General features: G+C 43.4%; 2 protein-coding genes and 1 non-coding gene across 4 annotated transcripts in view; 1 reads left to right on the top strand and 2 right to left on the bottom strand.

Annotated features, from left to right (window-relative positions):
• LOC105488103 (zinc finger protein 460) overlaps positions 1 to 501 on the bottom strand; it is a 30,519-nt gene extending 30,018 nt beyond the window's left edge. The window contains exon 1 of the mRNA XM_011751872.3: positions 325 to 501. The gene's annotated coding sequence lies outside the window, so the exon portion shown is untranslated. The remainder of the gene's footprint in view (positions 1 to 324) is intronic.
• LOC105488102 (uncharacterized) lies at positions 17 to 23,270 on the top strand. Its single transcript, XR_011617993.1, has 4 exons — positions 17 to 170; positions 3,092 to 3,168; positions 7,422 to 7,544; positions 10,524 to 23,270. It is a non-coding gene; the product is annotated as an uncharacterized protein (transcript).
• Positions 9,966 to 25,586, bottom strand: part of LOC105488101 (zinc finger protein 805) — a 33,100-nt gene continuing 17,479 nt past the window's right edge. For both annotated transcript variants that reach the window (XM_071088082.1, XM_071088083.1), the window contains one exon: positions 9,966 to 11,981. The gene's annotated coding sequence lies outside the window, so the exon portion shown is untranslated. The remainder of the gene's footprint in view (positions 11,982 to 25,586) is intronic.

Here is a 25,586-nt window from a genome sequence, read left to right as displayed (position 1 = left end):
AGAAGCGGAAGTCCCGCCTCCGCCGCCCTGGCCCGCAGAAAACGCTCCTGTCCTGGGCCGTCAATGGCCCAGAGTCCGCGGCCGACGCAAGGGACGGTGCCTTCTGGGTAATGCAGTTTTTCCCTTACATCTACCGGGTGTGGGAACTCACCCAGCGCATCCGACTCCACGTAAGTGCGCACCAGAACCCCCGCGTCGTCTTAGGGCCGCCGCTTTAGTATAGGCACACGTCGGAGGGTCGAAAGGTCCCTTCAAGCTCAGGAAAATCGAGGTCAGGAGGCGGGGATAGTCGCCCCGATTCAGACCCCGAACAAAGGTGCTTACCCTGCTGTGGGGCTGGGCCCGCGACTTCTCGCTCGCTTTGCCTCTTTTCTGGATCTTTTCATAGAAGAAAAGGATAAATGAGCAGTTAAAATAGCCACCCAAAGGAGGACGCCTGACAGTGTGCCCGGCCTGCTGGGAAAGGACAGACCGCCCTCTATTGGGCCTCCTTTGGCCGGGCCCAGCCTTCAAAGGATGCAGGGACTTCCGGGTGATGTAATAGGCTTCGCGTTCGCCACGTGTGGACTTCCCATACCCTGAGGTGGGGAGGCTGCTAGTGGAGCAGGCTTGCAGGGAAGCCCAGTACTCCCATTTCAAGCATGATCAGTTTGAAACGTCAGTGAGACCTCAAAGCGTAGTGCCATCTACTCAACCTATGATTCAACATTGGCAGAGGGTTCGAGAATGGATATATAAATTTGAGAGTTACCGTAAACTGTTACTTCAAGTCATGTTATTAGGTGAGGCTATGAAAAGAATGGATAAGTGACGGGAAAGAGGGGAACCCTGGCCCAACCCAGCATTAACTGGTTGCAGACAGGAGACCAATAAAGTCATGTTAGGATTTTAACAATCCTATATTATGCAAAAGATATCTATATTATGCAAAGTCTTCGTAGTCCTCATCAGTAACTTTTTTTTTCTTCTCATGATTATGAAAGTGAGAGAATAAAGTCCAGCTTTCAATGGTTTGACGATATATATGGTTATGAAAATAGAAACAAGGTGTGCAGAACGTACTCCCCAAGAGATTTAATTTCGAGATTGAAAATAGTCAACGAATGGAGATGGGGTCAATTTCCTACACGATGCTATCTATAAAATACTTCTGGAGAAATATTTTTTGCTAAATTAGTGTTCTAGCAACACTGTTATTCATCATTGGCAATAAAAAGACATCATTCTCTTTTTCACATACTTATGACTCTTATAATTAAATCTTTTTTTTTTTTTGAGATGGAGTTTCACTCTTGTTGCCCAGGCTGGAGTGCAATGGCACGATCTCGGCTCACTGCAACCTCCGCCTCCTGGGTTCAAGCGATTCTTCTGCCTCAGCCTCCCAAGTAGCTGGGATTACAGGCATGAGACCCCACGCGTGGCTATTTTTAGTAGAGACGGGGTTTTTCCATATTGGTCAGGCGGGTCTCGAACTCCCGACCTCAGGTGATCCGACCGCCTCGGCCTCCCAAAGTGTTGGGATTACAGATGTGAGCCAACGCGCCTGGCCAGACTCTTATAATTAAATTTAAATGTTTTTTTCAGAGGCATATGAACCAGAGCAACTCCATCTTAAATAGGAGCTGGGTAAAATGAAGCTAAAGCCTACTAGGCTGCATTCCCAGACAGTTAAGGCATTCTGAGTCACAGGATGAGATAGGAGGTCAGCACAAAATACAGGTCATAAAGACCTTGCTGATAAAATAGGTTGCAGTAAAGGAGCTGGCCAAAACCACCAAAACCAACACGGTGACGAGAGTGACCGCTGGTCGGCCTCACTGCTACACTCCCACCAGTGCCGTGACAGTTTACAAATGCCATGGCAATGTAAGGAAGTTACCCTATGTGGTCCGAAAAGGGGAGGCATGAATAATCCACCCATTGTTTAGCGTGTCATCAAGAAATAACCATAAACATTTGCAACCAGCAGCCCTCGGGGCTGCTCTATGGAGTAGCTATTCTTTATTCCTTTACTTTCTTAATAAACTTGCTTTCACTTTACTCTATGGTCTCGCCCTGAATTATTTCTTGCGCGAGATCCAAGAACCCTCTCTTGGGGTGAGGATTGGGACCCCTTTCCTGTAACATATTCCTGGCCACCGCGGAAGAGACTATACTGCAGAAACCCCTGACCCAAAGGCTAACTTTGGGTGTGTGGTGGGATCCAGTAACACCTTTCTTGCAAACCACAAAAGGAACAATACTGAGGAGATCCCCCTGACCCAAAGGAAATAGACTGCAGCACTGATTGGACCACTTTGGATAAGTGGTGGGGTATCCAAGTTAAGAATGGGATTGGGATAGACGCTCAAGTTAGGGGAGTTATAGTCTCTCCTAAGACAGAGTGGGTTAGAGGCCCCTCTTAATAAAAGGCAAGGACACTTGACCGACCTTGGGTTAGAGGCCCAAGTCAGGAGGATTAGAGTCGCTTCTAAGATTTAGGGGATTAGAGACCCCTCTCAGTAAAGTCTCTGCTGGCTAAGAACAGGTTTGGCACCGTGGGATGTTAACTCCTATTCTCTTTGGATTAATCTGCCTTGCATTCTTTGTTGATGACTGTGGGCAACAGGGTTAGGCATGTACAGGATCATGGGACACGGGGAGCTTTTTCCTTCCGCAAAAGGGGAAACTTGAGAGCTGACGGCACTGCCGGAAAAAAATACCTTCACGACAGCAGCCGCAGCCGCCTGAACTTTTCAGTGTCACTACAATGGGTGGGTCTTTCTCTGGCCTCCCTGATCATTTCCCCTTCCTTGGGAAAGTATTGCCTGTAGAAAGTATTTCCTGGGAAAATATTACCTGGGAAAGTATTTCCCTTTCTTATCTTTTCTGTTACTCAGGGCGACCATCTTCCCCAGAGACCACATGTTGAAACTCCAAGTCAGAGGCTGGATTAAAGATGACGGGGCCCATCTGGGGGCAAATTTAAGCCTTGCCATTTTAATATTGGGTGCTAAGCAGAGTGGCTAATGTGTATGTTTTATCGCATGTATTTTGTTCTGGTCAGAATGAAAAAAGGTAATTTTTCTTTATAATGCGACTTGGCCCCCAGGGCAATGCTGCCACAAGCAAGATCACTGGGACCACTCAGAGAAAGGGAACACAGAAACCTCGCATGCCAGCAAAAGGGTAAGAATTTGTTACCAGTCAGATTTCTGATTTCTCTCTCTATGCAAATGGTTGAATGAATGGTAAAATAATAATAATAATAATAACAAATCAATAAATCAGTGTTTATCTCCTCTGTAAAGTTTTGATTAATGTGAAAAAGAATTGTAAGGCTAGTCTTAAGCTGGTGTATTTTGTGCTTTGAATTCATTTTTCTGTAGGATAAAACATGGGCTTAGAACACATGTAAGCCCGCTTTTCAAGACGACCCAGCAAGCTGGTCAAGTCCCTGACACAAACAAACTGGATGAAGTCTCCCCCTTGTTTTATGTCCTTGGGAGCTTGGCCTTTTAACCATGTAGTGGTACCTTCTCTTGGTCTCTGCCTTCTAGGGAACAGGAATTTTAGGGTTCATGTCATAGTCAGCTCTAAAAATCATATTAAGTAGTTAAAAGCCCTTGCAAGCTCAAAATTAACTACTCTAGGCTTCTGTGAAAGGAAGTGGGCATCGTCCTGTACTGTAGCTCAGTAACTAAGGTTTTTGCACTTCCACAGTGGCAGTCTGGGTTTGATACCCCACCTAGGAAGTAAGTCATTTCTGGTTTAATATCTGCGGGACCTTGTCTATTCTCGTCTCCTCCACAGACTGTTTTAAATTGTCCTTTTTCTGTGCACCTAGGAGATAACCTTTGGTAAAGTTCAGAAGCTAGAAATATTGGCTTCTTGGAATGGCTAAAGTTGGGTAATAAGAGATTTGAAAGGATTTCTTTTTTAAAGAGCACTATGGTTAAAAGTTAGCTTAATTAAAAGTGGATAGGCTGGGTGTGGTGGCTTATGCCTGTAATCCCAGCACTTTGGGAGGCCGAGGCGGGTGGATGACTTCATTACTGGAAGCCAGTAATCCAGTTAAAAAACTGGCAAATGAAAAATCTTACAAGTGCTGAATCTTTTGTGTGTCTGTGTATTTATATGTGTTGTATGTTTAGATATAAAAGAGTTCTAATTAGAGTTCTAATTAATTGCCTTAGAAAAATAAGTGCTTAAATCAAATATTTTGTCAGCAAAATAGAAACTGTAATGCATTTTTGTTCTTGTGACTTTAGTAATCTTTTGGAAAGAAAGTTTTAGAGATTATTGGTAAAATAAAATATCTTGAAAATGTAGATGCTTGGTCTAAATTAAGGTCAGATATCAGATTGCTAAATGCTTTCAGGTCAAACTGTTTCTTTAACTTTTGAAAATTGTTCAATTTACCTACCCTTAAAGCCAGTAGATTCTAGGTAAGGCCTGGGGACCTCTGGAGTTAGCCACACCCCCTTTTAACCATAGTGCTTTTAACCATAGTGCTCTTTAGTTATGCTGGAGATTCAATTCCTATTTGCACTTCTGCCTGGTGTGTCCTAGGCAGGCTCCACACCTAGTACATAATTAAAATTCCTTACTTACCAAGGTTTTCACCAAAAATAAAAGTTGCTAAGAGTTAACATTATAACATGTAACTGACACTACTAAAGAAACAATTTTACATGGAAGGGGTGTAAGAAAAGCAAATGTGTTTTTGGTTAAAAAAAAAAAAAGAAAAAGAAAATGATTATAAGAAGGCATGGAAATGTGGACATTTTTTCTGCCTAAAGTGTTGAACGTTTGTTTTAAGTAAGAAAAAAAATCTAAATATTTAAACAAGTTCTGGAAGGTTTATAAAAATTAATTGTAAGAGATTCTGTGTGTGAACATATTGGCTAAAGTTAAAGGGGTATTACTCTGTTTTTCCATAAATTAAACATTCATCTCAAAAAAAAAAAAAAAAGAATCTTACCTTATGGTTAAACATTAAAATTGGGTAAATATGTCTATAAGGGTTTTTTTTTTTTTTTTTTTTTTGTTTGTTTGTTTTTTTTTTTTTTGAGACAGAGTCTTGCTGTGTCACCCAGGCTGGAGTGCAGTGGCACTATCTTGGCTCACTGCAATCTCCACCTCCTGGGCTCAAGTGATTCTCCTGCCTCAGCCTCCCGGAGTAGCTGGGACTACAGGTACCTGGATAATTTTTTTTTTTTTTTTTTTTTGAGATGGAGTATCGCTGTGTTGCCCAGGCTGGAGTGCAGTGGCCCGATCTCTGCTCACTGCAAGCTCCACTGCCTCCCGGGTTCATACCATTCTCCTGCTTCAGCGTCCGGAGAAGCTGGGACTACAGGCGCCCGCCACCACGCCCCACTAATTTTTTTGTATTTTTAGTAGAGACGGGGTTTCACCGTGTTAGCCAGGATGGTCTCCATCTCCTGACCTCGTGATCTGCCCGCCTCAGCCTCCCAAAGTGCTGGGATTACAGGCGTGAGCCACTGCGCCCGGCCTAGTTTTTGTATTTTTAGTAGAGACGGGGTTTCACCATGTTGGTCAGGCTGGTTCGAACTCCTGACCTCATGATCTGTGCACCTCGGCCTCCCAAAGTGCTGGGATTACAGGTGTGAGCCACCGCATCCGGCCATCTATAAGGTTTTATTAAAAATTGGGCTTCACATTAATAGTACATTAATGTAAAGGTGAAATTTGGCTTATTTGGTATAAAGATCATACAGGAAGCATTATCAAATGTGAAATGGTGTTTTGCTTTCTTTGGATTATATTTGCATGAATATGTTATTGGTATATGTTCCAAAATTATGGGAAACTCCTATAATTCTAATATGACTTAGTGTATGTTATTAATAATTATAATTGTTATGTAAAATTTTGTGTGCCACAGAACCAAATTTCCTTATCAATTGTGGCCTTAATAGTGGCTGTCCTGAAACTTTTTATCATCCACAGACAATTGTCTTGTTTTAATCATATTTAGAAGATGGTTTATAATCAACTATAGAACTCCAGGCTGGGCGGGTGCAGTGACTCAAACCTGTAATCCCAGCACTTCGGGAGGCCGAGGAGGGTAGATCACGAGGTCAGGAGTTGGAGACCAGCCTGGCCAACATAGTGAAACCCTGTCTCTACAAAAAAAATACAAAAAAAGTAGCCAGGCATGGGGGCAGGCACCTGTAATCCCAGCTACTCGGGAGGCTGAGGCAGGAGAATCGCTTGAACCTGGGAGGCAGAGGTTGCAGTGAGCTGGGATTGCGCCGCTGGACTCCAGCTCGGGTGACAGTGTGAGACTCCATATCCAAAAAGAAAAAAAAGGGCCGGACACGGTGGCTCACGCCTCTAATCCCAGTACTTTGGGAGGCAAAGGCGGGCAGATCGTGAGGTCAGGAGTTTGAGACCAGCCTGGCCAATACAGTGAAACCCTGTGTCTCCTAAAAATATAAAAATTAGCCGGGTGTGGTGGCGCAGGCCTGTAGTCCCAGCTCCTTGGGAGGCTGAGGAAGGAGAATCGCTTGAACCCAGGAGGTGAAGGTTGCAGTGAGCTGGGATTGCGCCACTGGACTCTAGCTCGGGTGACAATGCGAGACTCTGTTTCAAAAAAAAAAAAAAAAAGTGGGGGGGCCTGGGCATGGTGGCTCACTCCTGTAATCCCAGTACTTTGGGAGGCCGAGGCAGGCAGATCATGAGGTCAGGAGTTTGAGACCAGCCTGAATATGGTGAAACCCCATCTCTACTAAAAATGTAAAAAGTTAGCCAGGTGTGGTGGCACAGGCCTGTAGTCCCAGCTACTCGGGAGGCTGAGATAGGAGAATCACTTGAACCTGGGAAGTGGAGGTTGCAGTCAGCTGAGATTGTGCCACTGCACTCAAGCTTGGGCAACAGAGTGAGACTCTGTCTCGAAAAAAAAGAAAGAACTCTAGCAGGTGTTCTTAAATGCAGGTTTTCTGGCTGGGTGCGGTGGCTCACACCTGTAATCCCAGCACTTTCGGAGGCCGAGGTGGGCGGATCACGAGGTCAGGAGATTGAGACCAGCCTGGCCAACATGGTGAAACCCTGTCTCTACTAAAAATACAAAAAATTAGCCGGGCATGGTGGCAGGCGCCTGTAGTCCTAGCTGCTTGTAGTTCCAGGCTGAGGCAGGAGAATGGCGTGAACCTGGGAGGTGGAGCTTGCAGTGAGCTGAGATCAGGCCACTGCACTCCAGCCTGGGCGACAGAGCGAGACTCCAAAAAAAAAAGCAGGTTTTCTGATAATTTTGGACATAGTGACATTAGAATAGAGGAAAAAACTTTTAGAACTCTCATAGAGAACTGAAATGTTCATAAGTATCAAACAGAAGTTAACTACATGGACTAAACTGAAGAAGTCTAATGTTTTTAACTTTGTTTAAAACATTGCTGGTCCTTTGTTTTGTTTTTCAGAGTCAAGGAAACTTTTCATTTGAGCTATTTGCAGCATTTACTAGTTGAATATACTCCTATGAACAAAATTTGGAAAGTATTTGTTTCTCTCTACCTGATTTCTCCAGAATTTGGAAACTAGTTGTGAGTATTCTTAACTTATGGCAATATAGTTATTTGCATAAATGCAATAAGAATCTGTTTTCCTTTATAACAGGACATAATTGGAGAAATTGGTTATTTTACCAAGGGTTTGACCAGAATGATGTGCTTTCCTTTAAGGAATCAAAGTTGACTTGTAGAGCCAATAAAAGCCCTTTGGGGAACTGGCCTCACACCTTTGCCTACACAGTCCCTCTACAGAGTTTCTGACCTGTGGTTAAGTAAAGAATGTCACTTTCTCACAGTCCAGGAGCTCCACATTATCTTAGGACCTCAAAAGGAGAGGAATTTACCCAACTTATAGGTATTTGAAGGTACATACCCATGGCAGGGCTCAGCTTTAAAAAAGTCTTATCGGAGATTCTCTATGAAACAAAGTTCCATCAAAGCCAATTAAAAAGCCTATGTGGGCCGGGCGCGGTGGCTCACGCCTGTAATCCCAGCACTTTGGGAGGCCGAGGCGACTGGATCACAAGGTCAGGAGATCAAGACCATCCTGGCTAACGTGGTGAAACCCTGTCTCTACTAAAAATACAAAAAATTAGACAGGCGTGGTGGCGGGCGCCTGTAGTCCCAGCTCCTCGGGAGGCTGAGGCAGGAGAATGGCGTGAACCCGAGAGGCAGAGCTTGCAGTGAGCCAAGATTGCGCCACTGCACTCCAGCCTGGGCGACAGAGCGAGACTCCATCTCAAAAATAAAAAATGAAAAAAGCCTATGTGAAAAATAATTATTCTTGCTGCACTTTATATAAATAATCAGACCAAGTATAATAAAGCAAAACAGGCTTACCCTAATTTGTCTTTAGTAAAAATGGGAAACTGGAGAGAGAAATATTGTATTTCAAGAACTATGGTATACTTGTTACTAAATTCTAGTCTCATTAGTTCTTTTTAAGTTTGTTTCTGTAATTTAAGCTAACCCTGCTTATTCCTGTGAACCAACATCTCTGATTGCTGCTCAGAAGAAACAAGAGGGATGGGTAATGTAAAAATCTGGATCAATATTCTAATTCTGGGCACATTATAATCAGCTAACAACCCCATGTCAGCTTAGTTCCAACAGTTGCTCAGTTCATGAAAAGCCTTCTAATTTAGTTTACTTAGAATAACTTTACTTATTTTGCTTTACTCTTGTGGAATATATTGCTGTTATACTCTTTGTGTAGGAATACAGGACAAGCTTACTGAATGTTTTCTTTTTATTCTTTTTTGTTTGATGGAGTCTCACTCTGTTGCTCAGGCTGGAGTGCAGTGGCACGATCTCGGTTCACTCTGCCTCTCGGGTTCAAGAGATTCTCCTGCCTCAGCCTCCCGAGTAGCTGGGACTACAGGCACGAGCCACCACGCCCCACTAATTTTTTGTATTTTTAGTAGAAACGGGGTTTCATCATGTTAGCCAGGATGGTCTTGATCTCCTGACCTTGTGATCCACCCGCCTCGGCCTCCCAAAGTGCTGGGATTACAGGCGTGAGCCACCGCGCCTGGCTGGAAACTTCTGTTTTTAAAACTATCAGATCTGGTGAGACTTCTTCACTGTCATAGCAGCGCAGGAAAGACCCGGCCCCATAGTTCAGTCACCCCCCACCGATCCCTCCCATGACACACGAGAATTGTGAGAGTTACAGTTCAAGATGAGATTTGGGTGGGCACACAGCCAAACCGTATCATATGGGGTCTCACTATGTTACCCAGCCTGTCTGTGAACTCCTAGGTTCAAGTGATCCTTCGGCCTCAGCCTCCCAAGTAGCTGGGACTACAGGTGCACACCACCATGCCCAGCTTGGAAATCAAATTTCAACATGAGTTTTGGTGGAGATGAACTATTTCCAAATCTTAGCATCTCCTTTACCTTATGTGTATAAGATGGGATTCACAAAACACACATAGAAGCACTTATATTTATTTTATTTTTAATATATGTACTGCTAAGGTGAGCACTTACTTGAGTTTTCAAAAATTAAAACCAGTAATTAATAAGGCTTGCCCATAAATAAGGAGAAGAAACCAATCTTAAAAAAGAATTGCAAATAGTATACATAGATATCACCATCGCCTTTCAGACAGTAGAGCTTTGTGGTCTTCCCCTTGAGATGGCTGGACTTAGTGACTAATTGTGGAAAGTGAAAACAGTAACTTGACAGGAGAAACCTGGCAGACAACCACCTAACCAAGTGATCAAGGTTAGCATCACTTAAGTCAATTTTTTTTTTTTTTTTTTTTTTGAGATGGAGTCTCACTCTGTCGCCCAGGCTGGAGTGCAGTGGCACGATCTCAGCTCACTGCAACGTCTGCCTCCTAGGTTCAAGCCATTCTCCTGCCCCAGCCTCCTGAGTAGCTGGGACTACAGGTGCCCGCCACCACACCCAGCTAATTTTTGTATTTTTAGTAGAGACGGGGTTTCACCGTGTTAGCTAGGATGGTCTCGATTTCCTGACTTCGTGACCCGCCTGTCCCGGCCTCCCAAAGTGCTGGGATTACAGTCGTGAGCCACCGTGCCTGGCCCATTTTAGTCATCTTGACATCAAGTAACACCTACTATGATGATACAAGGAGGACACTTTGCCAATCTGATGTTCTTCCCCTTAACCCACAATTCTAGACTAATAATGAAAAAATATCAGACAAATGCAAATTAAGGGACGTTGCATGATGAGTACTCCAGAAGTATGTAGATCATGAAAAACAAGAAAAGATAGAGCAACTGTCCCAGATGGAAGAAAACTAAAGCAATGAGATGATTAAGTGAAATGTGGTGTCCTGGACTGGATCCTGCAACTGCAGGACATTAGTGGAAAAACACTGATGAAATCCAAATGCAGTGCGTAGTTCAGTTAGTAGTAGTAGTATACCGATGTTAATTTCTTAGCTTTGACAAATACGTCATAGACTTGTCACGTATTAACATGAGGTGGAGCTGCATGAAGTTATATAGGAACTCCATAATATCTTTGCTTCTTTACAGCTAAAATTATCAGAAAATAAAAAGTTTAAAACAAGAAAAGCAAGGAGAGACTTCTGGCATGGCAGCATAAGGAGCTCTGTGGGCCCACTCCCCAAGAAAACTGTTGAAAATTATTAAAAACAAAAATGAAACAAAAAAAAAAAAGTCACGTCTCTGGAGTGATAGTCCTAAGGGGATACATCAAATGAAAAAATATTTATTCAAGAGAATCTGTCCTTCTGTAAGAACTGTGAGAGTCAGTGGTATTTGAACCAAGACTATCTCTTTCCTTCAACCTTCCCAATTCAGTGATAGGGAAACTATACTCCACAGTGTTGCAGACAAGAACACAGGGCTCTCCCTCCCAGCTTCCAGACAGGGGGCTGTCTTCTCAGCAGGGTAGGATGTCAGCACTTCTTATCTTGCCACCAGAAACTTGCTGAGGCTAGATCCATAGTGAGTGCAGCCCCAGAGGCAGGAGCTCCCTTCCTCCACCCATCCAGTGTTGGTGAGATGAGGGCTCTTCCTTGGGCACCTTGATGCTGAGTACTGGGGATTCATCACACTTGCCCCACTGAAAGTCTGTAGTTGTGTACCATGACAGGGCAGCTGAAAAGACATGAGGCCAATGGCCACCCACTACCACTGAGCACTCAGCCCTCAAAGCAGGGATGTCAGAAGTGGACCATTTTTCTCACTCCCAGCTTTAGAGCCCAGATCCAGAGATACTGCCTGAGGGGACAAGCAGAGAACCTGGAAAGAAACGTGGGGGTAGGCCAACCTGAGGTAGAACAAATATCAAACAGTTTGGGAACCCAAAAAGCCTGATTTTTTGTTTGTTTGTTTGTTTTTGAGATGGAGTTTTGCTCTGTCACAGAGGCTGGAGTGCAATGGCACGATGTCGGCTCACTGCAACCTCCGCCTCCTAGGTTCAAGCTATTCTCCTGCCTCATCCCAAGTAGCTGGGATTACATTTTTGTAGTTTTTAGTAGAGACAGGGTTTCACCATGTTGACCAGGCTGGTCTCAAACTCCTGACCTCAAGTGATCCACCTGCGTTGGCCTCCCAAAGTGCTGGGACTACAGGCGTGATCCACCGTGCTTGGTCAAGCCTGATAAAAAGCTTTGGAGCAATTTATGCCTCTGGGTGTTGAAAGTGGTGTAATTCTGAACTCGCTTCTCAAACCACATCAGTGGTCTATGGTGGAAGAATCAAGAATACCCAGGCTCTCTGGTTATGAAGGTAATAAATGGGTTCCAACCCTAAGATTCATCTGGAATCTGCTGCTTCCTCTTCATCTCAAGTCTCACTTCATAAGGAATCCTTTATAACCAGTGTTTGCTCCAGTCATCTTCTACTTTCATTCCCTGTAGAATCTGTCTTGTTCTCATGGAGTCAGGAGCAGAAATATATTTCGGGGCCAAAACCATGACTTTCAGTCTTGAACTGGAAGTTTCCCCTGAAGCCACAGGCTGGTTGCTGAGAGAAGAGAAAGGGAAATGGCCTTAACAGCCAGGGGTGACCCAACAGTCCTACAGTAACCATCCTACAGTAACAATCCTACGGTAACAGTCCTACAGTAACCGTCCGATAGTAACAGTCCTACAGTAACCGTCCTACAGTAACAGTCCTACCGTAACTGTCCTACAGTGGTGCCAGGAGACCATGGGGATTTCGAAGCCTCATTATAAAATCCACTCAACATTCACTCTACAAATACTTCTTAGAGAAGCTGAGGAAAGGTACTTTGCAAGATGATGTAAAAGATACCGTGTTGAGCCAGTCCCACCTGGATTGTAGACATGTGGTCCAGGTAATGAGCCTCAGCTTGTATCACCCTTTCCCTTCTCATAGAGGCCTTTAGGGAGCTCACTTTTTTTTTTTTTTTTTTAAATGGGGTCTTGCTCTGTAACCCAGGCCGCAGTAAAATAGCAGGGTCATAGCTCACTGCAGCCTCCACCACCTCCCAGGCTCATGTGATCCTCCCACCTCAGCCTCCTGAGTAACTGGGATCACAGGCCCACACCAGCACACCCAACTAATTATTTTTTTTTTGTAGAGATGGGGGTCTCATTGTGTTGCCCAGCTGAGTCTCCTGGGCTCAAGTGCAAATCTCTTAACCTAAAGTAGCGCCCCTGCCCCAGCCAGGTGTGGTGGCCTGTAATCCCAACACTTGGAGAAGCCAAGGTGGGAGGATCACATGAGCCCAGGAGTTCAAGACCAGCCTGGGCAACATAGTGAGACACCGTCTCTATGAAAAAATTTAAAAATTAGCCAGGTGTGGTGGTGGGTGCCTATAGTCCTGGCTACTTGGGAGGCTGAGGCAGGAGGATCACTTGAGCCATGGCGGTGTAGGCTGCAGTGAGCCATGATTGTGCCACTGCATTCCAGCCCGGGCAACAGAGTGAGAGAACCTCTTTCTTTAAAAAAATAACAATAATAATAAAAATGTTCAGTCCCTCACCCCAATATTACTCTTCTATTTTTCTTTAGGACATTCATAACCATTTGAAAATATATTTTTATATCTTTACTAACTTTAATGAATTAACTCAACAAGTATTTGACTATCTTGTGATGGGTTCTGCTCTAAACAGTGGAGATACAGAGCTGGGCCTGCTGGTGTGTGCCTGTAGTCCTAGCTACTCAGGACGCTGACACAGGAGGATCGCTTGAGACCAGGAGTTTGAGACCAGCCTGGGCTATCTAGCGAAACCCTGTCTCTAGACAAAAAAGCAAAAAGTCACAATGGAGACACATACATACCACACACACAAAAATAATAATAATCCAAAACTCCTAAACAACGTAGAAGGTTAGGAGTGTTGTGGAGATAAGACAAACTAGAGCAGATTAAGAATCAGTGAGAGTGGGATAAAACCAGTTGTGCAGTACAGAGTAGTTGGGACAGGTCTAATAAGACAGTTAGTTAGGCCGGGCATGGTGGCTCGTGTCTGTAATCCCAGCACTTTGGGAGGCTGAGGCGGGCAGATCATGAGGTCAGGAGATCAAGCCCATCCTGGCTAACACTGTGAAACCCTGTCTCTACTGAAAATACAAAAAATTAGCTGGCTGTAGTGGCACGCGCCTGTAGTCCCAGCTACTCGGGAGGCTGAGGCAGGAGAATCACTTGAACCTGGGAGGCAGAGGTTGCAGTAAGCTGAGATTGCGCCACTGCTCTCCAGCCTGGGTAGCAAAGCGAGACTCCGTCTCAAAAGAAAAAAAAAAGTTATGTTTTAGCATGGACTTAGAGGAATTAAGGACTCGTCAAGTAGAGATCTGAGGAAACAGTGTTATCACTCAGAGAAAACACGTAGGACAATGGAACTGACAGAGCATCCTGGATGTTTGAGGAACACCAAGAAGCCTAGTGCGGCTGGAACTGACTATGCATGGAAGTTGGAGAGATAGATGGAAACAAATTGTGTAGTCTTTTATGCCAGTGTAGAGAGGTTGTCATATGTCCTATGTGTTCAGAAATGTACCTGGGGTTTTTTGCAGTATGGTCTGGTAAGAAACTCAGACATGCAAATGATTGCCGGGAAGGAAAAACTTTACAGAGTTTTAGAAACAGTAGGCAAAACACATCCTGCAGGGCTATGTGAGAAGCACCGGGGTGGTATAGGAAGCAGAAGCAGAGGAGAAAGCAGAGCCCAGATCCTTTACTGTGTTTTACACAGGAAAAGAAAGGCAGGGCTGGGTAATCAGAAGAGGATTTTAAAGTTGGTAGACTTTGGGGTCTAGGGGCTGTCCCTGTCTGCCTAGTACCTGGCCCTGGAGTCATTCGGGCAAAAAAAAAAAAAAAAAAAAAAATTGTCTCCTATAGTGTAAGAGCCAGACAGAGATGATTCACATTAGGGGACTCTGGATTTGTTAGTATGCAAATAAAAGGCATGGTTCAGAGTGAGTCATTTGCAATCTCTAAGAATCAGTTAACTCTAAATGACAAGGTCCCAAATTCCATAGCATCAATAATGCAGAAAATAAGAAAATACAGCTAATACACTGTGAAATGGGTAGCCATCATGGGGTTTTGAACAGAGCTGTGATGTTATCTGATTTATGTTTTTTTGTTTGTTGAGACGGAGTCTCGCCCTGTCGCCAGGCTGGAGTGTGATGGCGCGATCTCGGCTCACTGCAACCTCCTTCTCCCGGGTTCAAGTGATTCTCCCGCCTCAGCCTCCTGAGTAGCTGAGATTACATGCACGCGCCACCATGCCCGGCTAATTTTTTGTATTTTTAGTAGAGACAGGGTTTCACTGTGTTAGTCAGGATGGTCTCGATCTCCTGACCTCATGATCCACCTCAACCTCCCAGAGTGCTGGGATTACAGGTGTGAGCCGCCGTGCCTGGACTGATTTATGTTTTAAAAGGATCACTCTGGGTACTCTATGGAAATTGGAATATGGGAGGGGCAAGAGGGAGAAGTCCTGTTAGGGAGCTCTGGCTCTTTTCAGATGTGCAAGGTGGAGGATAACTTAAGCCAACGTAGTGAGAGGGGAGGTGGTTTACCACAAGGTACAGATAACAGTAGATCAAGGAGAACAATGAGTAATTGAATTGATACAAATATATGGAAAAGTATGAATGGCTTTATGGGATGGATTGTTGTTTCTAAATCTATCCATTCCCCCACACGAGCTGCTCCAATGGCTCATCATGTTCACGATGTTGCTGCTGATGTATCTTATATAAATGTTATACTAAATGTAGATGCTCAGTAAATATGATTGTTTTGCTGTAGGAGACTCTGGGCTAGGGCCAGAGCTTGGGTTCTACACAAAAGTATGAATTCATCAGGCTTCAGTTGCTCAGATGCTATACATGCTAAAGAAAGGAATGGCCCTTAGCCAGCTCCAGGAAGACAGTTCTCTTGAGTTTCTGGAATATTTTGCCTGGTAAGAGTAATTTTTAAGCCTGAGTCCATAGGCCTTGATGTATGGATTTGATGAGATAATTTATTCTAAGAATATTGTCACTGAAAAGGGGTCCCAATCCAGACCTCAAGAGGGTTCTTGGATCTTGCACAGGAAAGAATTCAGGATGAGTCCATAAAGTGAAAGCAAGTTTATTAAGAAAGTAAAGGGGCCAGGCATGGTGGCTCACGCCTGTAATCCCAGCACTTTGAGAGGCCGAGAAGGGTGGATCATCTGAGGTCAGGAGTTTGAGACCAGCCAGGCCATCATGGCAAAATCCCATTTCTGCCAAAAATACAAAAATTAGCTGGGCGTGGTGGCCCATGCCTGTAATCCCAGCTACTCGAGAGGCTGAGGCAGGAGAATCGCTTGAACCCAGGAGGCAGAGGTTGCAGTGAGCCAAGATTGCACCACTGCACTCTAGCCTGGGCAATAGAGCAAGACTCCATCTCAAAAAAACAAAAAAAAGGAATACAGAATGGCTACTCCATAGGCAGAGCAGTAGTTTGGGCTGCTGGACTAAGGCTACTTATAGTTATCTATTGATTATATGCTAAACGAGGGTTGGATTATTCATGAGTTTTCCAGGAAAGGGGTGAGCAATTCTCAGAACTGAGGGTTCCTCCCCTTTTTTAGACCATAGGGTAACTTCCTGACATTGCCATGGCATTTGTAAACTGTCATGGTGCTGCTGAGAGTGACTTTTCGCATGTTAATGCATTATAATTGAGATATAATGGGCAGTGAGGACAACCTTGGTTTTGGCCGTCTTGGTTTTGGCGGGTTTTGGCCAGCTTTACCACAAGCTGTTTTATCAGCAGGGTCTTTATGACCAGTATTTTGTGCTGACCTCCTAGTTCATCCTGTGACTTAGAATGCCTAACTTCCTGGGAATGCAGCACAGGTCTCAGCCTCATTTTACCCAGCCCCTATTCAAGATGGAGTTGCTGTGGTTCAAATGCTTCTGACAATGTTCCTCATGGTGAATGCTGGATGTTGCATGCCGCAGGCCCTGGGCCACGCTGCATGTTTGCTTTCTGCAAGGGCTGTATGGCTTGCAAGGACCCTGCATTCCTATGTAAATGACCCTCCAGAAAAACCCCAGAAATGAATGCTTGAGTGAACCTCCCTGGCTTGTATTGTAATACTGTGAACATGTTGTCACACCTCTTTGCTGGGGGAATTAAGTGTGTCCCTCTGTGACTGTAATGGGAGATAACACCCAGAGTTTTGTGCCTGGTTTCCCGTGGACTTCACTCTATGTGATTTTTCCCTTTGGTGATCTTGGTCTATATCCTTTTGTTGTAATAAACTATAACCATAATAGCTTTTCTGAGTCTTGTGTGTACTTCTAACAAATCATGAAGCCTGAGGTTGTATGGGGGAGTAAACCCTGCATAATAGGTAACCTAAAATATCAAAGTGATTAAGGCCATTCATCCACTTATCCATTTAGCAAGTATCTGACTATCTAATACTGACTAGGAACTATGTGCATGGAACAATTAGGATAAAATCCATATTAACATCTGTGCTCTTTTGAAGCTGGAAATCTAGTTGGTGAGACAGTCAGGAGTCAGTAATCAAACCTAAATATATATGCACATGTATGCACACACACACACACACAGACACACACAGATATTTATGAAAGAATGCTTATGACCTAGCTGGGATGAAGGACAAATATGCACTACTGGACAAAGTGTGTGGTAGAAAAGCCCCATGGCAGGTGGGGAAAAGGAAACACAAAGTGAAAACAGAAAGGGCATAAATTATGCAAGATGAAAGGTAATAAATTAGGCACCTCCCAGACCAGATAAAGCCCAAAGGATTGACCATGTAATAATTTGGGAGTTGTTTTTAGAGATGAGGTCTCACTTTGTTGCCCAGGCTGGTCTCAAATACCTGGGCTCAAGCAATCCTCCTACCTTGGCCTCCCAAAGTGCTGAGATTACAGTTGTGAACTACAACACCTGGCCGTGATTTGGTTTTTATCCTAAGAGTTAAAGGAAGCCATAAAAAGTTTTAAGGAAACATAGTGGGGGCAGAGGGAGGGGGAAGCAGAGCACTATTAAATCTGAGATGGTTCTCTGGTTTCAGCTTAGAGAATGAAGAGAAAATGTGGGTAAAAGGAGACTCAGTAATTGAGATGATAGATGATGACTGGATGGACTAGGAAGAGGTGGTAGAGTGGAGAGAAGTGGACATACTTGAGAGACATGTAAGAGTTAAAAATGACGGGGCTGGGCGCAGTGGCTCATGCCTGTAATCCCAGCACTTTGGGAGGCCAAGGCAGGTGGATCACGAGATCAGGAGATGGAGACCATCCTGGCCAACATGGTGAAACCATCTCTACTAAAAATACAAAAATTAGCTGGGTGTGGTGGCGTGCACCTATAATCCCAGCTACTTGGGAGGCTGAGGCAGGAGAATCGCTTGAACCTGGGAGGCGGAGGTTGCAGTGAGCCAAGATCGCACCACTGCTCCAGCCTGGGGACAGAACAAGACTCTGTCTTAAAAAATAAAAATAAAAAGACAACTTTCTGATTGTACATGAGGGAAGGAGAGACTGAGGTAACTATGCTGAGTTGGAAATTTCTAGCCTAGGTAACTAAACAGTGCCATGTAGTAAAGAGGGAAGACTGAAGTAGATCAAAGTCAGGGAGAAGCATTTTATTGATCTCATTTACATCAGGTAAAGAATGAGGTATCTTTGAAACATCTCTGTGAGGATAGCAAGAAGATAACTGGTAATTCAGGTCTAGAGCTGTAAGGATTGCTCAAGACTAGGGTATTCTATTTTCAGTGCTGTCGAAGGAAGATAACTGAAGCCAAGGGCACAGATGCAGCCTGGGGAGAGGCCATATGAGGCAAAAGAGCCTTGGACAAAACCTTCAGGTATTTCAACATTGAGTGGACAGCTAGATATGGATGACTGCACAAAGAAGGGAGAGAGGGAGGGATCGAACGAGGAAAAAGATGTTACAGAGCCAAGGAAAGAGAACATATTTCAGGAATTGAGTGTGAGACACAATCAAATTCTACTGATGGCCCAAGAAAGACAAGGACTTGTGATTTATAAGCATGAAGTCACTTCTGACCTTAGTCACAGTGTCAGAGAAGGTGGCATTATAGCAAGGAGTTCCACAAAGAGTAGAGGTTTGGGAAGTGGAGAGGAAAAAAAGCAAGAAAGAGGTAATGGAGAAGTGAAAATATTACACAAAAAGGAAAACATCTCTAAGAGGCTCCTCTGTTAAAGGAGGAGAGGGACGAAAGGACAAATAATCAAGTTGGAGAAACCCATACACACACAGGAAAGACCAGAGTGGTGGTGACTGACACTCAAGCAGAAGTCAGTTGTGCAAAGATAACTTAGAAAGGGTGAAAGTGACAAAAGAATATGCAGATTAAAAACAGGCTTGTAGGTGGCCATGATGATATCGAAGGCAAATGTTAGGAGGAAACTCAAGATTGCAAAGGAGGTGACCACTGCTTACGTGTGATTCCAGGGATCAACACGAGACAGAGTGAGAAGGGAACACTTCAAACACGTGTCATTTTACCCAAGAGCAGGGATATGGAATGGCACTGGGAAAGGCAAACAGGTACATTGAGAGGCTGTACAACTGCAATGCCGTAGGTCATAAGAGAGTTAATGAAGATGCCTGAGAATATCAAGAAAACAAATGATATAGGTAGGAATGGGAAATAACATACAGAAAGACATTTCTTCCTTCAAACCTCAAACAGCTTGGAGAAATGACAGATCTAAAGTCTTGACTACTGAGATCACTGGGATCCCACCAACACATTGGTCCCTTGGATGTGTTTCCTAGTAATGCACCTAAACAGTCCTTCCTTGGCATCAATCCATCCTCCAATCCATGGTTCTATACCGTGTTGCCTGATGTACATACCCAGCACTCTAGAAATTACATGGAAATTACATGGTGAGGCCAACACATCAGGAAATACTGCCATTGAAGAGATACTTAGCTACACACACTTCCCAAGAAAGGGGCACACACCAGGCAGTGTAGGACCACATGTGGAAGCACGAGGATCGGAAAAACAGCAGGAGTTGGGGGAAAGCATGGGCAGGAAGTTTCGCTGTGCTTTTGCAGGTAAGAATGGTCAAGACAAGGTAAGCAAGCTAAGCAGGATTAGGCTTGACTTTCTTATTTATTTATTTTTTTGAGACAGGCTCTCACTTTGTCACCTAGGCTGGAGTACAGTGGTGCCATCATAGCTCACTGCAACCTCAACCTCCTGGGCTCATTTAATACTCCCACCTCAGCCTCCCAAGTAGCTGGGAGTACAGGCATACAACCACCATGCCTAGCTAATTATTGTATTTTTTTTTTTTTTTGTAGAGATGGAGTCTCACTATGTTGCCTAGGCTGGTCCGAACTCCTGGACTCAAGTGATTCTCCCACTTCAGCTTCCCAAAGTGCTGAGATTACAGGCCTGAATTTCATTAGGGACTGTCCGTACTTGCTTAATATCTGACCCTGGAGTGGTTATGGCAGGAAGATAGTGGCTCCATGTGTGAGGCCTTGATAAAGGGGGTGGTAGAGGGGAGAGGGCACTGAATTGTTGGGTTGCATATCAAAGGCACATACCCAGGGGAGTCCTTTGCTACCACTTAAAATTAGCTAGTCCTGGGATGGGCAGTCTCACAGGATCAGCAAGGCCCCACTTGCCAAACAGCAGAATAGCCAGTACAGTGGCACATGCCTATAATCCCAGCACTTTGGGAGTCTGAGGTGGGAGGATTACTTGAGCCCAGGAGTTTGAGGCTGCAGTGAGTTATGATCACACCACTGCCCTCCAGCCTGGGCGACAGTGAGACCCTATCTCTAAACGAAGCCAGCAAAATAAAAACACATGTGAATACATGGATCTCCAATTAAAGTGAGGCAGAGCGGTTATGAATGTCCTTTCCAGCAGGTAAGAGCAAGGACAGAAAGTATAAGTAGATAGTCTGTCTCCCAGGTTCACGCTCTTGACACTGCTCCAAAAGAGGCAAAAGAAACTGTCCATTTACGATTTAGCTGAGACCATCCAATTGTGAGATACGAAACACAAACAGATTTTGCTAGGAGCAAAAATAATCCATCTCTTAGCAATCATTTAAAATCTTCAATCCTCAAAATTGAAATACATCACTGAGCATTGTGGAGCCTCCCCAGCTTTCCACAATGGAAAGGAAAGGCTGTCTGTGGGCCGGAGTCCAAGTACAAAGGTTACAGAGACCAGATTTCTTAAGGTCTCTAGCATCATGTCTCTGTAAGGGCCCTCTCAGCTGGAGCCAACTGCTCCCACTTCCTCCAAGTGAAATTCACAGACAGATCCATCAAAGTGATTAAGCCTGCAACAACATATTCTTTAATCTCAAATTATCCACATTTAATGATACAGAAATTATGACGAACTCCATATTCTTCAACTATCTCTGTTGTAGCCAGAAGCTACAACTTTCAATAGCAAGAACAAAGAGTGGATGAGAAACTGACATACGTGCTAGGGAAAGAACACAGCATTTACCTACCCATCACATGTTTGCCAAAGTAAAGGCCAAGAAAGAGTATATCTGCAAGTCAAACCACTTGAAGCCTATCTATGAAAGATACCAGGCAGAGGCAAGATCCTTTCTCACAAGACTTCCTCTCTTCCCTGTCATCACTGAATTAAATCCTGGCCAGTTTGTTAAGTATTTTCACTGTGACTCTGATTTTTTTTTTTCCCTTGGTTACAATGGTTTACAGGTATATAAGCCTTCATCTCAAAGCTATGGCTTATTTTTGTTATAGAAAATTTTATTTGCTTAATGTTACAGAAACTTAAGCTAACTCAGCATTTTTCCGTGTAAGTTACTGTGAAAAAGAAACAACACAGCAGGCCAGAGACTGCTATTCTTTGATCTTGCAAGGTTCATCCTTGGCTGGAGTCTGGACTTGAGGTTTCGGGAGGTTTCCCATTGTTCCCAGTAATGAGAAGTAGCTCCATGTGCCTAAATTGTCTGTGCACATGTGGCTTATGCTGAACACCTCCTATTCTTCTGGAGGTCTAGAACTGTGGTATGTGCTAGAAAGTGAGTCCAATATAAACTCTGAGCAATGGGTGCCCAAGACGACTTCCTGGAACACATCTCACACGTGTTGTTGTAAAGTCCCAGATGGAGCTTCAGTGAAGCACATCCTGTGTGATTTCATTAAGATTCTCGAAGATTGTGCCTGGTTTCCTCTGGACTTGGGTCTGAGCCTTTTCCTTTTACTGAGTTTGCTCTGGATTCTTTCGGTGTGGTAAATTATAGCCACTGAGTATGACAAAATGCTGAGTCCTGTGAGTCTTCCTAGCAAATCATCAAATCTGGAAGAGGTCCTAAGGACTCCAGCAGTCATTCATTATGATTTCTAAAACTGTGTACATAGGTCCATAAAGTCCATGTAGATTCTCTTTGAGGTCAAGGTATGCCATATATGGTGCCACCTATATGCACAGCTTTGTGGTAAATGCGCTGAGGGAACTGAAAATTGTAATAAAAAAAAAATACCCTGTTGTGTATGGCCATTTACTAAAACACACATATATATTAAGGGTCTACTAAGGAACAAAAAGGAATGGGGCAGTGGTTGGATGGGGGGATGATAAAGGAAAAAGAAATGGCCACAATGTGTCTGGTTTGAGTAACGACAGAAATTAGGGGGATTCACTGATGTTCTTCAGGCATCTCAAACACACTTAAAACCACATGCATGCCTTAGCCCTTCTCTACTCCTTCTCCCTACCCTTCCCACATTTCCTCAAACCCAGACATTCTCCGTCTTTTCTACAGTCACAATAGCTTATGCAGGCATTAAAGAGTGAGTCTGGTTTATCTCATTTGCTTGAAGGAATGGCCAAGATGTACTGTCAAATAAGAATAGTAGATTATAAATAAATGAGCACAGTTTGACCCATTTTAGTAAAAATAAGTGACCAGGAAACAAAAACCTACCATATGAGAAGCAATGAAGTGGCTGAGGACATGGATTCTGAAGCCAGTGTAATGGCTTCCAATCCCCAAACCCAAATTTCATTATTGTGAAACCTTTGACAAATTCCTTAGTCTTTCTGTATCTCAGTTTTCTAATCTGTTAAAGGGCAGAAATAACTTTATGGAGCTGTAATAAACGTTAAAAGAGCTGATGGATGTAAAACATTCAAAACAATGTCTGATACACAGTAATACTTTATGTTTGTGTTCTCTTATGATGATTATGGGTGCATCCCCATGACCAAGGTCATGGCCACATGATACATGCATATAGGCTCAGTGAGTACAAATACAGAAAAGGTGTGGAAGGATGACCAGTGGGGAATGACATGAGAAACATCCAACTTGGAGACACAGATTTAGGGAAACTCTGTAGATCATTGAGAGTAAAGTGTCTTCAGCATGAATTAACTCACTCATGGGGTGAAGGACAAGTTAGAAAACAGCAATGATCACGATGGATATTGGGAAGTAAAGCTGTTTTATAGATGGAAGAAAGACACAGACCCTACAAAGGAAAAAAGCCAGGAATTCACAGAGGCCAGGAAAGGACCTTCAAGTCAGAGATTTAGCAGTATGGAGGTCCAAAAAGAGAGTGAGGGGGTGAAAAGGGACCTTTCTGAGACCTGCTTAAGTCAGGCAACGGTGGTGGAAGCCATTTAGTAGTGTCTGGGGAATAAAAGGAAATGTAAAGGGGTGGGGACAGTGCACAGAACAGTTACTCAGGGCATATGTGTGGAAGAAAGAAGGAATAACCAGAACTTGATAGGCAAGGAAGGGTGAAATAGGTTGGAAATGAGGCTTGAGATCTGAATAAAGCTATAGATTATGGGAAAGAAGTTGGTTAATAAGGAGAAGTTAAAGACTAAATAAGAGTATGAAAGACAGAGGACACAGACAAATTTGGTTCGGGAAGGGTGCATGGCTCTAATAAAAAAGTCTAAGAGTGATTTTAGAAGAGGAATGACCCCTTCTCCATTGAGGATATAACAAGGCTTACAGAGCTGGAGGATTTTACATACAACCTTCCCCTGGAGTATGTAACTCTGAATGATATGCAGATCACCCTCAGTTATAAGATCTGTTGACAGAAATATTTAAGGAGCCCAATATAAAAGACTACAGGACTTCTACTCCTCCAGATAATTCAGGATTTCTATTCAAATATTGAGACAAACCACCAGAAAACCATGACTTTGGAATTTAGTTTTGTCTGTTTTCTGTGCCCTTTTAGTATTATAAACTAAGCAAAGAAATCAAAGATGTACAAAAGAACCAAATGGAAATTAAACAACTGAAAAATACAAAAACCAAAATGAAAATTCACTGGACAAGCTCAACAGTAGACTGCATATGACAGAAAAAAAAAAAGAATCAGTGAGCTGAAAAAAAGTCAACAGAAATAACCAATATGAAAAAAAGGGAAAAACAGACCAGAAAAAGGGGGTAAACATGAAAGCACAAGAGACCTCTAAGACAGTAACAAAAGATCTACCATTCATATCACTGGAGTTCCAGAGAGGAGAAAGAGTAGGGATGAAAATATATTTCAAGAAATAATGGTTAAAAATTCCCAAATTTGGCAAAGGGCATAAACCTACAGATCAAAAAGCTGAAAAAAACCAAACAGGATACACACTCAAAAAAATTTCATGTCACACATCTCATAACCAAACTTCCGACTGCTACAAAAACAAACAAACAAAAAACAAACAAACAACACTTTGAATGCAGGTTGATAAAAATGACACATTACGAAATAGGGAACAGCGGTTCAAATGGTAACAGATTTCTCATCTGAAAGCATAGCAGACAGAAGGAACAAACATGTTTCTCAAGTACTAAAAGAACTGCAGACCCTAAATCCTGTATCACACAAAAATATCCCTCAGGAATGAAGGGAACATAAAGACACTTTTAGAGACACCAGCAGACCGACCCCAGAAAAAAGGCTACAAGAAGTTCGCCAAACAGAAAGAAAATGTTAATAGAAGGTGGCTTAGAATTTCAAGAAAGAATAGTGGAATGGGTAAAGAGATCAACAAGCAATACTTGCTGTGACTTTTGTAAAATATATTTGACAGTGGAAGCAAAAATTACGTTTTCCAACATGGTGCTCAATTTTGAAGAGGAATTACTTTAGACAATTATATTAACAGGCAAGGTAAAGGGACCAATGGAAGTAAGGTTTCTATACATCAAAGTGCTAAATTTTTCATACCATTAACTGTAATTATGTTACATATGTACATTATACTACTTAAAGCAACCACTAAAAAAATTAATACAAAGAAATATATTTTTAAAACACTACAAATATATCAAATGGAATTCTAAAAAATGTTCAAGACCAAAACACAAACAAACAAACCCAAAAAACTCAAGAAAGAAGCAACAGGAAACACAAAAAACAAAAAAAACTAATCATAAAATAGTAACACTAACATAATTATTGTAAACTTTAAATGGTCCAAATACACCAATAAAAGACAGAAATATGCAAACTGGGGCCAGGCACAGTGACTCATACCTTTAATCCCAGCACTTCGGGAGGCTGAGGTAGGCGGATCACCTGAGGTCAGGAGTTTGAGACCAGCCTGGCCAACATGATGAAACCCCGTCACTACTAAAAATACAAAAATTAGCTAGGTGTCGTGGCAGGAACCTGTAATCCAAGCTACTTGGGAGGCGGAGGTTGCAGATTGCGCCACTGCACTCCAGCCAGGGTGACAGAGCAAGACTCCATCTCAAAAAAAAAAAAAAAAAAAAGCCGGGTGCGGTGGCTCATACCAGTAATCCTAGCACTTTGGGAGGCTGAGGCAGGTGGATCACCCAAGGTCAGGAGTTCGAGACCAGCCTGGCCAACACGGTGAAACACCATGTCTATTAAAATACAAAAAATTAGTCAGGCGTGGTAGCAGATGCCTGTAATCCCAGCTACTCAAGAGCCTGAGGCAGGAGAATCACTTGAACCCAGGAGGCGGAGGTTGCAGTGAGCCAAGATCACACCACTCCACTCCACCCTGGGCAACAAGAACAAAACTCCGTCTCAAAAAAAAAAAAAAAACCCCAGGTGCAGTGGCTCAAGCCTGTAATCCCAGCACTCTGGGAGGCCGAGGTGGGCGG

Source organism: Macaca nemestrina, chromosome 20, assembly GCF_043159975.1.
Source record: "Macaca nemestrina isolate mMacNem1 chromosome 20, mMacNem.hap1, whole genome shotgun sequence".
Lineage (NCBI taxonomy): Eukaryota > Metazoa > Chordata > Mammalia > Primates > Cercopithecidae > Macaca > Macaca nemestrina.
The sequence above is the reverse complement of the archived record's forward strand: the minus strand, read 5'-3'. Positions and strand labels throughout refer to the sequence as shown.